General features: G+C 42.3%; 1 protein-coding gene across 1 annotated transcript in view; it reads left to right on the forward strand.

Moving 5' to 3' along the window:
- GIPC2 (GIPC PDZ domain containing family member 2) overlaps nt 1-12464 on the forward strand; it is a 54832-nt gene that overhangs the window by 6921 nt on the left and 35447 nt on the right. The gene's annotated exons all lie outside the window — the stretch shown is intronic.

Consider the following 12464-nt stretch of genomic DNA (forward strand, 5'->3'; position numbering starts at 1 on the left):
AGGAAAAGGGGGGGGGGGGAAGTAAAGCCATAAATACCAGCTCTATCGAGGGCCTATATAATGGACACCTCCAGCCATGGAAATAAAACTGGTTTACGGTGCTTATGTTGGGTGAGACTGATGAGAGGATATGTTTCCTGGGAGTGTCTGATTAATTTACTGATAGATTCCTCAGGTAGGGTGCAGCTTGATGTGATCACTTGAAGGCAAAAGAAAAGATCAGTAGAAATTCTGAGAACCGGAAGGAGGGGGAGTGCAAACTGACTAAAGAGACAAGCTGGAGATGCCAAACATGTAATCAAAAAACAGACATCCCAACTCTCCCGGACGCTCCAGGAGTCTCCCCCTATTAGATAGCGGTTCCCGGCCGCCCGGGAGAGAAACACTTCCTCCCGGAAAGGTTTAGACTCCTCGATCGAGCAGATAAACCTTTCCCTGCAATCGTTTTTTTTTTTTCTTTTCTGACTGACGACGGGCCGAGGCTCCCGATGTCAGAAAAGAAAAAAAAGGCATACGAATGCATAGCTAGATTCCTATTGGCTATTGCACTTTGCAATAGCCAATAGCAAACTAGGTAATGCACCCGCCCACTGCTGCTGTCAATCAGCAGAGGGGGCCTGAATTTTTCTATCAGGTCCTCTTCTGGTGATTGAAAGCAGCAGAGGGCGGGTGCAATAGCTAGTTTGCTATTGGCTATTGCAAAGTGCAATAGCCAATAGGAATCTAGCTATGCATTCTTATGCCTTTTTTTTTTTTTTTTCTGCCGACTGCAGCTCTGACGACTGATGACTGTCAGAATACTAAAAAAAAAATCAGAAAAAAAAAAAATCAGAAAAAAAAAATCAGAAAAAAATTGCTTCTTTCAGGTTGGGATCCCTGACTTTATAATTTTTTTTTTTTTTAGGTTTGCAGACAGTTTGTAGTTTAAGTGATGCTTTGTATTGGTTAACTCAAGTTAAAGACTACATAAAGATAAGAAATAGGACAAAAAGGCCCATTTCCCTTTATCCCATAATGTGCTTCTACATGTTGACTGTCTACATGTTGACATGTTGAAGTACATTGATTGCCCGGTTCCTGGGATATTTTTCTGGTTTCACACATATCAGTCATAACATTTTCTGAAAAATGAAGGTGGTGCTAGAATACCATTTGGTAACTTGCCCACTCAGCTTCCTTAAAGGAGTTGTAAAGTCCCAGCATATGCTCTCCTGTTATAACATCAGCATTGTAATAGGGATACATACTACAGTTGTTTCTGATAATGCAATCAAAGATTACTTCAAAAAATCCTTTATGTGTAGTGCTGCCTTCCTTCTGCCCATCACTTTCACCCACTTCCTGGACTCCCCCCCGTGCTTTGCGTCTCTTTTCCTGCTGCTTGATGTAATGCAATCTGGATCTCTCAAAACTACATAGACCACAATGCATTGCTTACAGCAAGTAATGATAATGTTACATCATTGTTCAGAAAGACTGTCCCTTTTTGTCCCTTTTGTTTAGTTCTTCTGTAGATATTTATCTACCAGAGGTGTTAATATTAATATTACACTAACCCTTTAACTTATCCTTCAGATGATCGTATTGGTTATTTAGTACAAGTTGTTTGGGAGGGGGGTGTCACTGTAAGTGTATATATCAGTAAGAAACAATACACATTTCTAATTGTGTGGAAAAGATAATAGTAACCCTTTAAATACCCCATAGGAAATCTCATATTGCCACCGACGTCCTGCACTGAATGAAATCATTAGCAGATAGATGAAAGCTGATATAATGTATATGTGTGTGTCCGTATTCACATCTGCTCTTACTTATTGCAGCAAACCCCCTCTGCTGTTTTACAGGAGTCCCCAGACAGTAAAGTTCATCCCAACCAGGCTCCATGGGAACAGGAATTTTATTTATTCTTAGAGGTTGGAGGTCACAATATGGGAAGGGGGCCAAGGAACAGACATATGACCCCCTTTAAGAGGATTTATTGGTACACATTTTGGAGTCAGCAAGCTGTTCATTGCTTCCTGTAGAAATGAAACACCATAAAGGTACTGTGAATATTTGGTAATAATCCAATTCATTCATTAATAACATGATGGAAGATCCCAAAAAAGTTAGGTTATTCTTTGGGTGGAGCCAATGGTGCCCCTGAACTTTACACACACGTTCACTCTGGGCAATGGGATTGGATTTACTAAAAAGATACAGACCGATCACTTAGAAAAGTGAATGTTCATTGAGCATAGTAAATAAGTTAAAGCCGTGGTCACATCAACCAACCAATCATGTGCTTGCAAAAATTATTATTAGTATAAAGGATTTTTATGCCACCGATAATTTGCACATTGCTTCACAATATAAAAGTCCTATTTCATTTTGCAATTCAACCTCATTGAGTGATGTCATTGAATCTGACCTGCGGGATCCTTTACCTCAAGCCGAAACTTTTTTCTTTATTTTTGGATACAGTGGAGAGGGATTAGAACTGTCTGTGTCCCCGTTAGGGAGATTCCCCCTCTCTATCTGTCCTGGTGACCGTTATCATTGACAGTGAAAGAAAATCACACATTTTGGGTTTTCATTGGAATAGATGGGAAATCTTCCAATGGGGGACACTAGTTCTGCTGACCACAAGGCATTTCCATCTCTGTGGAGTGATTTCCTTTCCCTTGCTGTTATGGCAGGAAGTGAAGGACATAACTCCAATGGGACACAGCTCCCCCTGCCTTACTCTATCCAAAACTATAGAAAACGTTTTAGCTTCAGTTCTACTTTACAGTGAAACCCAACCCAAACATTCTTATCTTTAGTGTGGAAGAGTTAGAAACCCTGTAAGGTTTTAAAAGAGAACTATCGGGTAAGTGTTTTTCCCTATGGTTCTCTTAAGGGTCACTGGAGGACATATACTAACCTCCTCTCGTGACCCAAAGCTCAGTATATCACGAGCTAGAGCTTGCGGTATACTGAGATCGCCGCAGCCGGGACGGATCCCGACATTACTGTCAAGATCCACCCAGCTGCGTGAGTGACAGCTGGCTCTGCCTATCTAGAGGCAGAGCCAGCTGTGCTCGCCCCCTCCCCTGTCCGTTCCTCCAGTCAGCGCTAGAGGATCGGAGTGGGGGGGGAATCCCTGTGGGGAGCGGTGAATGATCGACAAGTGAGCGAGGGACGGTATGTGTTCGCTCACTTCCCGATCTATTGAGCCGACGTGCGACCGTTTCATTGTCACACGTCGGCTCGAACTATGAGGATGAGTGATTTTCACTCACCTCATAGTTCTCCTTTAATTGATGGATTCAGCTTCATTGGAGAGGTTGTTGTCCACAGGACTGGACATGAGCTGAAATCTCCAAATAGCAATAAAACCCGACTTGTTCTAAACCTCTTCTGCTCTACTAAAAATAAGTGTTTAGAAAACAGCACTTATTCTTTCCCAAGTGCAGATTTTCCATTATGACTAAAGGATTATGCAAGTGACAAGAAGCACATTCGGGGCTTTAGCAGACTATTGGTATAATGTGATTAACCCAACCAATAGCATTCGATTTGGTGAGCAGAGCGTATTGCACATTCTCAGATGTGTTTTAAGTGACACTAAACTCAGGAGTTAAATCTTCAAAATACATTCAAGTACCTGAACTATTAATAAAAATGTATCTTATGTGTGTATCACACGGCTGTAGATCCTCAAATCATCTATGAATTGGTGCTGACACTGCCCTTCTGTAGGGCGGCTACTTTTGTTCCCCATGGTCCCTGTGTGTGATGAAAAGTAGCCACCCCTCCAAGCTCCTTGTGATGGCCCAGCTCCTCCGCCCCCCTCCCCTACATAATCTTTTATGTAGCAGCTGGAGGAGGAGCAAAATGGAATACTAAAGAGTGTCATTTGAGTGGCAGCTCTGAGTCTGCTGGCACTGCTGACATCACATCCAAGATGGCGACACCCAACATCTTCTGGATGTCTACACATTGAAAGGTGACCCTGGCAACAGGGTCTCTTTAATTACTATGAATAGATGCATTTGGATTGAAGTGACTTTACCCTTTTTTGTTAGGGTTTACAAATATATTTTGATATTAATATTTCTCCTGCATAAAGGGGAGGTTGGTCCCAGCACTGAATATATGATACCTATTACCTGCCATGGCATTGACTCATTACGGATCTGTGATCTTTCACAGACCTTTAATAAATCCTCGGGTAGCAGCTTCGTTAGGTTAGATAATCCACACACAGCAAGCAGAAGTTTTAATTGCTGGGGTTAACCAACGAGCAGTTATTTTCATGCAATTAAGAAGGTAAAAATGTAGCTGAGCCCAAAGTCTGATGTGAAACATGTGAAGACAAGCAGACTATCTTGGCAACGCTCATACCGTTCTTTAATATAACTTGTTGACTTAGATATGGAAAAACAAAGACTGCTGGGAACAGTGGCTGATAATGCTTTGATATAAATAGAGTTTATCCCAGGGTATTCACAGTCAGTTTGTTGGGCAGACAATAGCCTTACACAGGAAGTTTTTGGCCCCAGTTCCTGGTTATATGAAGCAGAGGATTACAATAAATTGGTCATCTGGTGGGGACACTCCCCTGCAAATTGCAGCGTGAGCTCTACTAGTACTACAGCATAATTGTCAGTGTAATTCTAGCCTCAGGACTAATTATGCAGTCAAACAAACCACAAGCAAAGAACTTTCATTGCTACATGTTTGGAAAGAGACATTGCAAGGTATTTAAAGAGCGATTTCAAAAAAGCACAGGAAATATGAGATGTGAATTTCTATTGGCTAAATACAATTTAAATAAAAAACCCTTTGCATTCCTCTCTGTTTTTCTCATCTCCTCTTTCACCTCTCCTCTCCAGTCCCCTTTATTTTCCTTTCTCCTTTCCTTTTTCCCTTCACCTCTCATCTCTTCTCCCTTCCCTTTCTTTTCTTTTCTCCTCCTCTTCCCTTTCCCTTCTCCTCTATTTTACCCTTTGCTTTCTCCTCTCCTCTTTCCCTTCACCTCTCCTACCCCTTTCCTTTCGTTAATGCTTCTCTCCTTTTTCTCTTCTCTTCTCCACTTTCCCGACTCTTCTCCTCTCCACTTTGCATTTTACCTCTCCCTTCCCCTTTTCTGTTCTGCTCTTCTAACCTTTCCCTTCTCCTCTCCCATTTCCTTTCTTTTATCCTTCTCTCCCCTTTCCCTTCACCTCTCACCTCCTCTTCTATTTCTTTTCCCTCTTTCCTTTCTCTTCTCTTTTCCATCTCCCCTCCCCTTTCCTTTGTTCTCTATTCTGCTTCTCTCTTCTTTCCCTTCTCTTCACCACTTTCCTTTCTCTTCCACTTCTCTCCACTTTAATTCTCCTTTCCCATTTTCTTTTCTGTTCTGCTCCTCTACCCATTCCCTTCTTATCTCCTCTTCCTTTTCCTTTTTTTTCCCTTTCCCTTCTCTTCTCATTTCCCTCTTTCTCTTCTCTTTTTCCCTCTTCCCTCTTAACTTTCTCGTCCTTTTCCCCTCTTTCCACTTTCCTTTTTGTTCTTCTTCTCTCCTCTTTCCCCTCTCATTTCCTCTTCCCTTTCCTTTTCTCTCTTTCCCTTCTCTTCTCATTTCTCTTCTCATTTCCCTCTTTCCTTTCTCTTCTCATTTCCCTCTTTCCTTTCTCTTCTCATTTCCCTCTTTTCCTTTCTCTTCAGCTCTCTCAGCTGAGATGCTAATTGACAGAGCTGAGGATGTGTCTAGGAGAACACTTGAAAACTGGTGACATAAGCAGAAAGAAAAAGAGAATCTGCTGACAAGAGCAATTCCGTACAAAAAGATGGACAGCCCCTCTAAATAGGGAACAGTTGAGAGCTATGTTTTATGCTGACCACATGTAACCCCTATATAGTTTTCTTGTGCCTTTTGCCCTGTATATACAGCCAAAACCTCTGTGCAGCCTCACACCATGCCAGCTCAGGGTATAGGAAGCTGGAACGGTGGTTTAAATCTCAACTCCATTATAGGGGTGCAGCTGCAAGACTGTAATTCTGTGCTTGGTGAATTGTAAAAGGACTTCAAGCTCATTCAGGTAAGAATGGGGTTTCATGACGAGGCCTGACAGCCAACTGAGTGCCAGGCCTAGTTGTGAGAGTCCATTTTCACTTCAGTATAGTTGTAAAACATTACACACCTTCTTTGTCAACATGGTAACCCAAGAAACCAAAGCTATAAAAGTATATTGCCTTCATCCAGGAAACAGAGAAAATGACACCTTAAAAAGCATGTCAGTTGGTCATAAAAAGTATAAAATGTGATTTCGAAGTGTGTAGTTAGTCTGCCCAAAAAATGCAAAAGTCATTCCAGGCAGAATCATTTCAAATGTGAAGGCAAAAAGTTCACTCTGATAGGAAACTGTCATAAGAGATACATGGAGACTTCCATGACTGACTTCTTCGACAAATGCTGGTTGTCTGGCTCTAGTACTGAGCCAGCGGCTTTAATACTTTCCGAGTCATTGACCTGGAATAACAATACATGTAAGAACTTTGAACTTTTCTGTCTGTCTTCATACATACTTTATCCAGGCAAGTGACTCGGGCAAATCACATTTTCAAAATGAGGTCAGCAATGGCCCATATACCTGTCATGACATGTTTGCTTTAAAGTGTACCTGTACTTAATTTAAAGCAAGTAAACTTGAAGCTAACATTAAGGAGGAGCTCCGGCTGCCCTCTCACCTAAAAAAGTAAATGACCCCCCCCATACCTGCAGGATATAATGCTTAGGGGGATCTAATACACAGAATTACATACCTTCACAATGGGCCTCCAAAGCTGCTCCTCTTCTCCAGCAGCCTGCTGGTCCTATGTTGCTAATTATCTTTTTGGGGGCTCACTGATGTTTTGGGGTGGGAGAGAAGAAAACCAGAGTGTCGGTTGTTGTGGAATAAGATACATATTCCTCTGATTAAGGGAGCTGATCGGGGGATGCAGGTGGAAAGGGTGCCAACAGCGGCACCCACTGTGCAAATTTCAGCCGATTCATCAAGAACTGGGAGAAATGCGTATAGTGCATGGCCAGCTTTAGATCTCCCCTAGACAAAAAAGAGCATTAAATTCTGCATATGCAGGGGAGAGGCTGGTCACCTTCTTACTGGAGTATCCCAGAGTTAGGCTTCGGAGCTTAACTCTAGGCAGATATAAAAGACACAAACTAATGCAGCTCTGTAACCATTAATACATCAATAAATTCATTTTTTAAAAGCAAGTAGTGTAGATACCTGAATCTGCCCTGATATTAGCCTCTTGCAGTGCCTGTAAAGCAGGGCTGGAGTATGACAAGAAGTGTGCTTACAGTCAGAGAAAGCAGAGTGACAGAGAGATGGGCTCATCACTGTGCTGTTTCTCCTTTCACTGTCTGGTCACAGTTATCTTCCATAGTGTCAGCCCCTAAGTTAGAGGGCTCAGTTATGCAAATTATACATAGCTTAGCCCTGGCTCACCACCTTCCCACAATATCCATGTCCCTATTGCTCAATAAAAGCTTATTCATGCTGCACACATGGGAATGCAAATTGCATCAACAGGGTAAAACACATTATTTTCAATGGGACCTGTTCATGACAATGAGTTGCACTGCACTGTGTTGTGATAAGGTCCTGTATACTGCATTTTTATGTGTGCCTGGAGTGTATCTGTAACTGAACGATGATTGTAATACAAATCTGCATATCACCTTAAATTTTTATCAGCTCTTTTGCTCTTAGCTTACGCGTTCTACTTTCACTCAAGGGGTTGACTGAGCTGTCAGGCATGTTTGCCTACAAGCTTCAAAAGAAACATGGCTGCCTGCCACAGCAGCTTAGCGGGAGGGGGTGAAGAGGTAATCGCAAATGTTTCTCTTTGTTTTCTGACAATACAGTCCATTCCACAGATCTTTATTTGAGATTTAGAGGCTGTACCTGTCTGAGCACTGTGACTCAGAGTTTTTGTTCTGTGTTCAGTGATGAGATTTGCTTTGCATAGATCACCATGGAGGCTGAAGACAAGTCATCTACAAGGAAAATAAATCTTACATGAGCTTATATAAAAAGCCAAAGAGCAATGGGCATAAAGCAGTGAACCCAGCAACCAATCAGTAACCCTATTGAGCTGACATCAGCGCTGATAAATCTGATTGGTTGCTATAAAAAACTTTACATCCGTTGGGTGTACACTGCCTTATTAATGTGGAACTGAACTCAAAAAGTGATCATTTAGAGATATTAACTTTGCCAAAGCAGTATCAAGAAAAAACTAATTTTTGTCTGGAATTCCACCTGAAATATACTAGTGCACCTATTGGTATGTGAGCACGCCTAGGCACTCCTGTGACCACATTGTAGCCTCAAAGCTGTATATCTGCAGTGTGAAATCTAAGACACTGCTGCCTCTGATTGCTAGTCTCAGGAGTAGGGATGAGCTCAGGTCCCAACCTAAGCTCCTCCAAATCTGGAAGTAAGCTCCTCCCACTGCTGCCCAATCATCTGAGGCTGGGGACTTCCCACCTGCAGCTGAATGTAAGCAAAGGGGCAGGATGCTGTGACATCATTGACCGTATATGGGCACATGGCTATACTTGGTCAATTAAATTGACTTAATATGGCCATGTTGTTATATGAGCTCAAGCATCCTACCCCTGGAGTATCTCTTTGCTTTGTACAATCTGTGCTTTGAATTACCATGATGCAGTGGAGGGAGCGAGCAGAGACACAAACTTTTCAGGGTGTTAGGTCCAAGGCTGTATATGATCTGCTCCCCTAGTACAAGGAAGAAGCATAAAAATGTTAACTGCCTGTATATACCGTAGTTATTTCTGGAAAGTACAGTAGTGGTTAACACTCTTGCCTTGCAGTGACAGGGGGACCTTGGTTACAATGGAGTTTGCATGTCCTCCTTGTGTCTGTATGTTGTTCCTCTGGTTTCCTTCCAAAATCAAAATGGTAGATCTGTATTGATGCTAGAGTGCATTTATGCAGTGGGAATATTAGAATGTAAGCTCTTGTGGGGCAGTCACCCATGTGAATGCTTCTGCAGAGTACTATGTAATATGTTAAAGCTGAACTCCAGATATAACTTTTTTTTATTTCAGTCGCTCACTCGCCACAGTGGCCATTCAGAGAATGCCTAGTATTTTTTCATCAATCAGTACTAGGCATTCTCTGATTCGATGAGGGGTAGATTGTGACATCACAGCCATTTGTCTAATAAGAGAACGCCTTGTATACATTGATAAAAATAATAGGCATTCACTAAATGGCCGCTGTACTGATCCCTGTGGGCCGCTCAGAAACAATATATGCGTACTTACATTGGGCCAAGCTCTTCATGTCCATGTTTCAGGTTGGAATTCTGTTCATTATATTTGTTACTTTTTTATACAAAGGTTTTAACTGAACCAGTGTTACTTGATCTGTGGTCTGATGCAGTTACCCTCTCTCCAGTTTGTTGAGTCAATGTTTTTCTGGTGAGCGTAGAAGCTGTTCCCTTGGCAGGTAGGATATGTAAATGTCTAGCTATGTGGCAATGTATCTTTAAATAGATATGGGAGTCAGAGTGCAGTCATTCTAGCAGTGTGTGAACTGGAAGAACTGGGCTCAGCTTGCTCTTCTCGCTCTGCTTGTCTAAATTACTTGACAAAGAATACAACCCGAAGGAGCTTCATCTCAGTCTTACTGGAAGTTATGTTTTTATTCTCCCTTGAATAGCTTTGTGTTTCTAATTTCTACATGTCTGGGCTTGGTACAACATGTCGTTCCACACTGGAAGGTAACTGGACCCATTGCAAAATGGTGTTAAAGGCCAACTACACCTGAATCGGATATTTCAGTTCTGCATGGCTGCTGACTTTTTACATGGCTTGAGGACTCTATTGGGAAGACATTCACATTGAAAACACTAGTTATATGCCAGTATTAGGGTCTCCTAAGTGGAATCTAAATATGAAAGCGTGACTCTTGTGGGAGGGAACTGAACTCTTTGACACATATATTTAGCAGGTGATTCAACCAACCCACCTCTGCCTGCCTTAAGCTAAAATATCAGTTTCAGGTGCCATTAGCCAAGTACATTCCAGGTGCTTACAGTTAATTTTGTTTAGGGAGCAGCCACAACCTGAGGAGAAATGCCTGCCTCCCTCAGATTGCTGTAGAGAAGGACACTTGCTCTATGGTGGAAGCAGTGGTCTACAGTCTCTCTACAGTGGTCTAATATATCTCCTACTCAGAATCAGAGCTAGAGCTCTCCAATCAGCAGCTTTGTTTATGGGAGAGCTATAGGTCTGACTCATCAGGGGTGTGTAGGACTTCTGCAGAGAGACCACTGATTTCCCACAGAGAACAAGGGTCCTTCTCTACAGAATGCTGAAAGAGCACAGACTTTTCTACTCAGGCAGTGGCTGTTTCTAAAGAAAATAAACTGCAATACTTTGCACACCTTTTGTTTTGATGCTCCTGGGATATATTTAGCTGATTTAACCTAAAGGTTCAGTTGAGCTTAAAAGGGTGATTGTTGTAACATTGACACAGAAGCATATAATTTTTAGGCTCCCTGGCTCTTTAACATCTACCATAACGTGAACCTGTGCTTTGGCCATGCAGGGTATAGCAACAGGTTCACTTTAATGATGGCCACACCTGCAGCTTATGTTTCACTTTGCTCCCCTAATGGTCCAATAGGTTACCAGGAGCAAAGAAATATACCTGTACACGTGACTTACTCCACGTGCTTCCTCTCTTCAATTCCTAAGGTCAAACAGAGCAGCAGGGTATTGAAAAGAAGGTAAATGTAAGCCTTTGGTGGGTCCACCATTAAAATATATGTAACCCCAATATCCCATATAAGCTTTGATGGCTAGTTCACACCAGCCCGATTCTGGACGAAACGCACTGGATCGCAATGTGATCGGGCCGCACGGGAACGCAAGGCACATAAATGCTGCAAGGACTATTTTTCTGACTGGACCGGAACGCAGGCATTGATGTGCCACGTGTTCTCGTGTGCCGGATCACATTGCGGCCGCAGGGTGTGGCTGCGGTGCCATTCACTTCAATACATCGCCACGCCCCTTCTCGCCCCAAAACAAAGTGAGCCGGCCGCAATGTGATCCAGTGGGTTCTGGACAGCATTGGGCCGGAGCGCACTGTGGCTGGTGTGAACTAGCCCTAAACATAAAATTCAGAAATAATTTTTAATATTTGTAAATACACAGCTTTCATTAAATAATAGCTGATGATCCTGCCATAAAAGTCCTTGTTCATGCACTTCCTGTTTAGGGTGACAATGCGTTGTCCCAGTCTCCCAATTTTTTCTTGCACGTTCATGCAGCATTTTTGTAAGGAGGTTACCCTTAATTATTGGATCTTGCTAATTAGGTGCAAAGCCTGCTTTGAAGTGAACCTGTTGCTTTGCCCTGAAGAGGCAAAGAACAGGTTTGCTTTAAAGGGAAAGTTCAAAGTACATTCACCTCATGTAATTTCCCAATGACTGTACAGACCTGATGGAGATAAACCAAGCTCCCACCATGAAGCCTACTACCCTATGAAATGGTCTTGGATAAGAAAGACAGTACTACTGATTGAAGTAGAGGTGGAGTTGGCCGTCGATTTATATTTCGCAGGATGTCTGTTGCAAAATTGACTGATTATGTTGTTTTTAAGGAAATAATTCAGGTTTGACAGCAGTTTCTGTAAATATTGGCAAAAGAAAAGCTTGCTTTATTCTTGACTTAGGCAAACTTTGAGGCCCATTTACAGTCTTGGGCTTTGGACGAAAGGTGGCTCCACAGAAACACAGTGATCAATCTAATAATTATCACAGGTATATGCAGGCACCAGTCCAGCTCAGGCTCACAGAGGCTGATCGAGATCTTGTTAGCACAATATCAATTTTCTGCATGAGTTTCCGTGAGTTATTCTCAGTTTGTTGTGCGATAATGAATTCCATACAAGGCTAGGTTCTACGCTATTTATACATAGATTTTTGCCTGGTGTTGACATTGTACGCTGACTAGACACGTCACCGACTGTGTCATTTCACAGATTTATTTCAGTCGTTCAGTGTTAAAAACAGAAACAGTTCCTACTTAAACAAGACATCCTCTTAGTATGAGGAAGCATGTGTAGCTGATAAGATTGGCATTAAAGGGAACTTTTTCTTTGCCCTGCAAGGGCCTACTTACCCTTTGTCTTGTTCCTATAACCAATATGGACATGGTAACTATGTATAAGCTTTTGACATTACTGTCACAACACTCCTATCCAGGTTTGGAGCTAGGGTTGCCACCTGACTGGTATTTTACTGGCCTTGGCATTAAAAATGCGACTTGTTGCCAATAGTGATGTGTCTGGACTTGGTTTGAACTTTGGGTTTACCTGGGTTTGCCGAAAGTCACTCAAGCTCCCAGCCCAATTAGTGGCGGCAGTTGCATCGGGACATTCCCCACCCCTTTGTAATGTATTGCTGTG

This window comes from Nanorana parkeri, unplaced genomic scaffold, assembly GCF_000935625.1.
Source record: "Nanorana parkeri isolate BGI_ZX_2015 unplaced genomic scaffold, ASM93562v1 scaffold418, whole genome shotgun sequence".
Classification (NCBI taxonomy): domain Eukaryota; kingdom Metazoa; phylum Chordata; class Amphibia; order Anura; family Dicroglossidae; genus Nanorana; species Nanorana parkeri.